The 7,030-nt window shown below is 38.4% G+C and overlaps 1 protein-coding gene across 1 annotated transcript in view; it reads left to right on the top strand.

Moving 5' to 3' along the window:
• Positions 1–4,286: 4,286 nt before the first annotated feature.
• Positions 4,287–7,030, top strand: part of TENM3 (teneurin transmembrane protein 3) — a 2,338,142-nt gene continuing 2,335,398 nt past the window's right edge. The window contains exon 1 of the mRNA XM_073219194.1: positions 4,287–4,347. The gene's annotated coding sequence lies outside the window, so the exon portion shown is untranslated. The remainder of the gene's footprint in view (positions 4,348–7,030) is intronic.

Raw genomic sequence — 7,030 nt, 5'->3', positions numbered from 1 at the left:
GCTCAAATCCGAGAGTGACTCACCCACAGTGAAAGGAACAGTGACCTCCAAGGGCTCAGTGGGCACTTCCCTCGTGCATCTTGTCCTATAGCCTATAAGCCACTAGCCATTGGCTTCAAATTCCATTCCTCACTGCCAAAAACTGTAAAAAAGGAATTTAAAAGGCAGTTTAGGTGATACGATTGAATTTTTTTAACACTTTATGAAGCAGTCTCTTTTCAGAGAATTGCAAAATGGGGCAGAAGGCAAAAAGCTTTTACAGGACAAAGAATAAAGAACAAGGAACAGATAAATAGAAAATATGATTGGCTGGGGCCACACAGTCAACCTGGTTTGGGGTGAGAAGGACCACGGAATTCGTCTAAATTCCAGTCTGCTGACATGGTACCCTAGGAGCAACTCCATCTGGGGCCTAGATATTTATTTCAACACCACTTATCATGTTGGTCAGTGCTGTAAGAAACAAGTAAGATAAATTCATTTGTGATTCCTGTTATTTCACATACTTAACATATGCCTCTAATAAAATAGGAAGTGCCTCTTGTAACAGAAATACATCCAACCAGAATAAAGGTTTTCTACTACCACGAAACAGATGTAAGTTCCCCTGGCAGCTGTAAAATCTTGGTCACATGCAGGAGACAGCTTTAGATTGTTGCACAGATTTTTAAGCATTGGATGATTTTTCACCTTTCCTATGTTATTTTCACAAACAGTTTTTGCAACCATATTTTAGAAATTGTTGAATGGCATTATGTTCAGGATTGTACACCTTAAATATTAATAATATGAACATACCCTTTTGCCAGTGAAGCCTACGATAATGAGTGGATAATTTGGATGGCAGTGTTCTATGAAGGTTTCAGAGCCCAGTGAACATGTTTGCCTAAATGGAAGACCACGCAATCTCCATTTAGCTCTAGCGATACCCACACAGGGCACACTGGTGCACCCTTCATTTGGACATCCAGCAATCTAGCTGGCATTTCTTTGTGGCCTCACATTGAAACACTGATATTAAACTCAACATTTCCACAACCTAACTGTCCATTCCAGCTAACAGTGGCACTAATCAGTCTGTTGCTTAATCAGGAACCAAAACAAAGAGTCTTCTTGCATTTCCTTTCTCATTTATATTCCACATGAATCAGTAAGTCAGACATTGGTACATCCTCAGTATATCTCAAAATGATCTAGTTTTCTGTACTTCATGGCCAGGATCCTGGTTTTAGTCGTTATTTTTCACCTGGACTGTGGTAGTCGTTTCATAATTTATCACCCACATCTGCTCTGGACCCTGCTCTGATTATTCTCCACAGACACCAAGCAGAGTAGTTTTCCCACTCATGGGATTATTCAGCATGCCATGTGTATGAATGCTTATGATTCATATCATTGCCCTTTTCTTTTGGCTGCTTATCATTAGCTCTCAACTCAACCTTCCCCTCTTCTGAGCAGCCTTCTTGGTCTCTTTCTCGGTCAGATCCCTTCATTAGCTCTCAAAGCAGTAGCCATCCATCTTTCCAAGGAATTCTAACACTGCCTTTTCATTTTGACAGTATGATTACTTAAGTGATATTTATATTTCCCACTAGATCAAGCTCACAAGAGCATGGCCATGTCAATTTTACATATTTTATCACAGTTCTAAGAACATCTGGATTTCAATGGATGTTCAAAGAACTTGTTTAATGAATAAGTATATACCTGATAGAAGGCCTCACAAATCTGGACACTATCCAATCTTGTCATATGTCTTTTTTCCCTTGTCCACTTCTGCTAGTCACCCTGAGCTTCTTTCATTTGCCAAAAGGGTTTTCCCTATTCCTGAGTATTCCAAAGTCTGCTATTTCTATCTGGAATGTTCTTCCTATATTTCTTGATAAAAGTGACTTCTCATCTTTTAGTGGTGGTGTAAATGTAACCTTCTGAGGTCTATATCACCTGATGTCCTTTATGAATTGGTTCTAGTTTTTTGTTATTTTAAGTAATTGACCTATTTTTATTTTCTTCATGTTTTTATAAAATTATACCCTTCTATCACTGCCTACTCTCTCCTTAAAACCTAACACAGCATCTAAGAACTGAATAAATATTCCAATAACTAACAAATCATAATCAGATGAGGATACTTGTAGTCATGTTTGAGACTTTTCTCTGTAGGTTAGGCACTACATTATCTCATGTTTGAATGGTAAAGTCTAGGCAATAGATTACAGATGGAATATTTTAAGTCTAAATAGTTTTAAAATAGGTTTCAGCACATTTCAGTCATATAAAAAAGAGTATACCCATAGAATATCCAGCATTAAGCAAGAAAATTTCTAATGAACATTTCAGTATAAGTTGAATGGGCAAAAAAGTGCACATTTAACTGAATAGGATAGGAGGTTGTTTAGGGTTTTTAGTTATAAACCATTTCTATGTTTTGAAAATGGCATTTGTTCAGAACAATTTATCTGAGGCCTTTCTGGCAAGATTTAAATAACAATATCTGCTATTTCTTAGAGCAATTTGGAATTAGTAAAATATCTTTTTAAGATCCTGGTCTGTGGATTCAAACACACTTGGGTTCTAATCCCATTTCTATACTAATAAACAGCTACATAAATTTGGACAATTGGTTTAACATTGTCAGTTTAAAATTAAGAAATGAAATATTTACTTTTTCCATAAAATTGGGTAACATTATAAGATTTTCATCATTATTTCCAATTTATAACCATAAACGAGTGTCACCTGCATTTGGAACATATTTTCTGCTTCTTTATAAGACCCAGACAGAGAAGAAATGGACAGTGGTCAGCTGGGTGGGTTCATGGAAATGCCCATTTACATGGCATTGTGTCTCTGGGATTATAAATCTTGACGAAAACATAGAAACATGAATTTATCAGAACATTTCTGTGGTCTCCTTCCTTTGTGCTATGCAATGTTATAAACTTTTTTTCATAGACTCTATTGCTTAAATTCTGCACAGTGAATACAAATGGGACAAATGTTTTGCTTAGCCATCCAACGCATGCTGAAGAGCCTTCTAAATAATGTGTCCAGCAAAGTGCAAAGTTGTATTGTGGTTGAAGTGGGATATGCAAGTTTAGGGCAAAGGGCAAATTTCTAGGGACATCATATGAAGAGAATACTGACCCCAGTTGTCCTACTCTGTCCTTCCTTTCTGCATTGTTTGGTCACTTCCAAGTAAATGTCGAATAAATATATAAATAATAATGTTTAACAAGGGAATTGATTATATCATTTTTTGCCAACTAAGAATTAACAGAGAATATTTTGAAGCCATTTATGCAAACCCTGAGTTTTAGAGTAAAAATAAAGTGCAGAGCATTCATAAACACCAATAGTGGGTTTAGAATTGAGTTCATTCAGCATAGCTTGCAACAGCTTCGTATTTGTTGAGGAATGCAACAGAAATCAGAGAAACCCTCACATTTTAATGTTTTCCACCTAGGTTTGAAAAATTAAACAGTTATCAAAGTAGAGGCTTACGTGCTCTTGAGGCAAGATATTGGCCTGCAAATCTCTGCCTAGCAATGCAGCAAAAAGAATATCTGTAACTTTAGAAGGAACACATATTAAGAACACAGATGTATGATTTGGGGAAAGAAAAAAAATGTCTAACTATCTTATCCTAAAATAATTTGCCAATATGTATCCCTATAAGGAAGTCTAAAAGGTCTTTTTTCCATGGAATAATCCTGCAAAATGATTACAGGATATAGTGTCTTATCAAAATTTTTAAAAAAATACTATATACAAAGAAATTGTTTTCCAAAGTATTTTAATCATTTACCTAAGATTGATGCCACTCATTTCAATTAAATACTGCTGGGTTTAAAACTGTAGTTAATGCAAGAGTGAGAAATTAGACTGATAGAACTTGATCGTTTGCCAAGTTAGAAGAAAAACTAAATTTTCTAAATTTAAAATTTCTAATATCCCATAAATAAGGAAGGAAGAGAAGTGTGTTGCTTAAAACACAAACTTCAGAGGTCGATTAAGTGATAACGCAGTGCTAAACCACCCGCCCTGCTCCCCTGGCTCAGACCCTCTCCCACCCGGCGCCTCCCGTCACCCTCAGGGGCCATCAGCCCGCAGGGCACCTGGCTGCGTCCCTCCCCTCGGGCTGCGTCATCCGCCTGGTGGGCCGGCCTCTGAAGCGGTGGGAGGAGCGGCAGCAGCGCCCTCGGCGGGCGGGGCGGGGCGGGCGTGGGGACGCCTCCTGCGCACGCGCACAAGCCCCGCGGGGCGTCGCGCTGCCGCGCCGCGTCCTGTCATCGGTTCCTCACACCCCTGTCGTGGGCCGGACAAGGACGCCCCACGAATTCGGAGGTAAATTAAATACTTACACAAAGCCCGCACCGTTTAGAGGTAAATACACAATGCAAGCCCCTCAGCGTTTAGAGGTGAATTAAATACTCATACGAACCCCACAAAGTTTAGAGGTAAATTGAACAATAGTGACATGGTATCAATGTGCATGGACTTCGTCCGTGTTGGTAGGTGTAACATTTTGTCGTGTACTCTGCGTGCGAGTGAATCTGCACAAAAATAGAGGAAGGCAGAAACCGTCATTATCCCTCTTTGCTAAGTCAGGAAGCTGTCCTAGTCTGAATAACTAACCACAGAACCACAGCTAGTAGATGGTTGAGGCGAATAGTAAACCACCGTTTTGCCCAGAGCCTATTTTCAAATCAGTTTGCTTTTCTGTACTGTAAACTTACTATGTGGGGACCATTAAGTTGTTGATGGCAATGAGGAATTCTTAGAGAATATATTCTTGTCTATAGTTACAATGCATAATAAATACCTGTGTATATAGTAATGCACTATATCAAAGAAATGCACTGTGGTATAGATAGGTATAAATCTTTCTATTGTTTACTCTTATTTATATAATTATCCCTTCTTATGGTAATTTCTCCAGTTATTTCAGAATATATATTAAGCATATATACACATTTTGAGCCCCTCTGCAATCAATTTCTTGTTCTCATGGTTCATAGTATAAAGAGCACGAAGATATGTATACACTCAGAAAATACCTTTTTAAACATTTGCTTGACTACCTTTGTGCAACATTTTTTTTGGCAAATACCCTGAAACATTACTGAACTATTTTTGGTGGTGGTTCCAAGGCTCTCTGAGCACATACATTTTTGGGGAAAAATATTCACCAAAGTTTTGCTATGCATACTATCAAGCCATTTGTTTATTTTTTGCTCCTTCTTGTTTGTTTTAATTCAGAAGTAACCATCTAAGCAAACTAGAGCAGGCTTACAAGATATGCATTATAAATTAAAGTCATCTATTTGAATCTCCAAATATTTAGATCAAGGCAATATTCCTTTTTGACATATGCTGATAGAACAGAATTGTCTTCCTGTTTCCATCATGAGCCCTGTTTTACCAATGAGGAGCGCATACATGAAAATGCATGCAATTTTTACCTCAAAATTATGGACCGTTAACTTCAAGAGCTAAAGAAATAACCTCTTTATAGTGCTCTTGAAAAACCTCCTTAAAGTGCTCAGAATTTCTGGGCATCGTCCGGAAAGCCAATTAAAAATGCCCTCAGTTGGGGTGGGGAAATAACGTCCTGCTGCTAAACCTTTGCTTTAAGTAACGGCAGCACTAGCCACATGAAATAACCTTACATACATACCCTTAGTACAATCGCCTCAGAAAGCCTTTCTCCTAAATACATGATAAAGGAAATGCTTCATTTTCATTATAGTTCATTTGTGTTGATTCATCACTGCATTACCTTTGAGGGTTTTGACGCACTATATTGAATTCATAGATTTATAGAAATTAGAATCGTAAAAGGCCCATCAGCCCATCTGGCTCAGCTCATCAGTGAAGGATTGTTTGGTGTAGCTTATTCTTTAGTGTTTAGTGAAACTGTAAATGAGTTAAGCCATAGCACTTTTGGGAAATGACCTCAATGATAAGAAAGCTGGCCACATACGTTTTTCATCATTATCATCACCAAAAAATGAGTGTGCAGTGGTTCGGAAGGAAAGGACTCAGCTAGGTGTCCCGGGGAAGTCATATACAGAGAGACCAGAGACCAAAGTCAAGAAAGCAAAGTAAATTTTAATACCCTCTGCACAGAGAAACAGAGCGGGCCTGTCTAAGGTGAGACAGGCAGGCATGGATGCTCATTCTTAGGCTTCTTTTATGTGGTTTTGGCCAGGAAGAGAGGTCCTTGATTGACAGCTGTCAGCTCCCTAGGCTTGTTCTGATTGGTGAAATGGGGACAGGGTCTGTGCTGTGCCTGTGCTTCTGATGTTTCTTATCTGAGGGGACCCTGGACATTTCCCGAGTCACTCTTGGACCCTGTGGCCTCATCTGATTAACTCTCTGAGTCATTTCTGGCTCTCTGGCTCTATCTGATCCACTCCCTGAGTCATCTTTGGGGGCCCTTTCTCCTTTCCATCCCGCTCATTTATGTCTTTCTGCCTAACACAACCATATCTTAGCCATTGGGGTATCAAAAATACGAGTCAGTCTTCCCCAATATTTGAATTTTCCCACAGGGAACGTGACAATGCTATATAGTATATTTAGTACTAAATACTTCTGACAGACTAAGAAATATTACCCAAATAACCAGGTTTATATGCATTTTTAAAGTGTACTAATTTACCAGGAGGAAAAAAATAGGTTCAATTTTTTTTTGATATACAGTATAATACCAAGAAACCTATTGTGTGGGGTCTAGAATTGTCTTAGGTGTGTCATGACTTTTCAAGTCTGACCTACTCGAGACCTTTCCATGACTATGTCCTCATCCTCAGTTAACTAACATAATCCTTACAACTTCATCACTGCACTTATTCTTTCTGACAATTCTTCACTTCTATCTTTGGATACTAAAAAAATGGCCACAGAATCTTCACAATATTTCAGAGCAATCACCATAAGTTAATTTTCTACAAATGACATATTCAAGAATATTTCCTTCAGTAAGACGGAAGTTGAATAAATCCCCTGATCCCTCATCAAACTC

The sequence above is a fragment of the Manis javanica genome, chromosome 12 (assembly GCF_040802235.1).
Source record: "Manis javanica isolate MJ-LG chromosome 12, MJ_LKY, whole genome shotgun sequence".
In the NCBI taxonomy this organism is placed as follows: Eukaryota; Metazoa; Chordata; class Mammalia; order Pholidota; family Manidae; genus Manis; species Manis javanica.
This window is presented reverse-complemented; position numbering and strand designations above follow the sequence as displayed.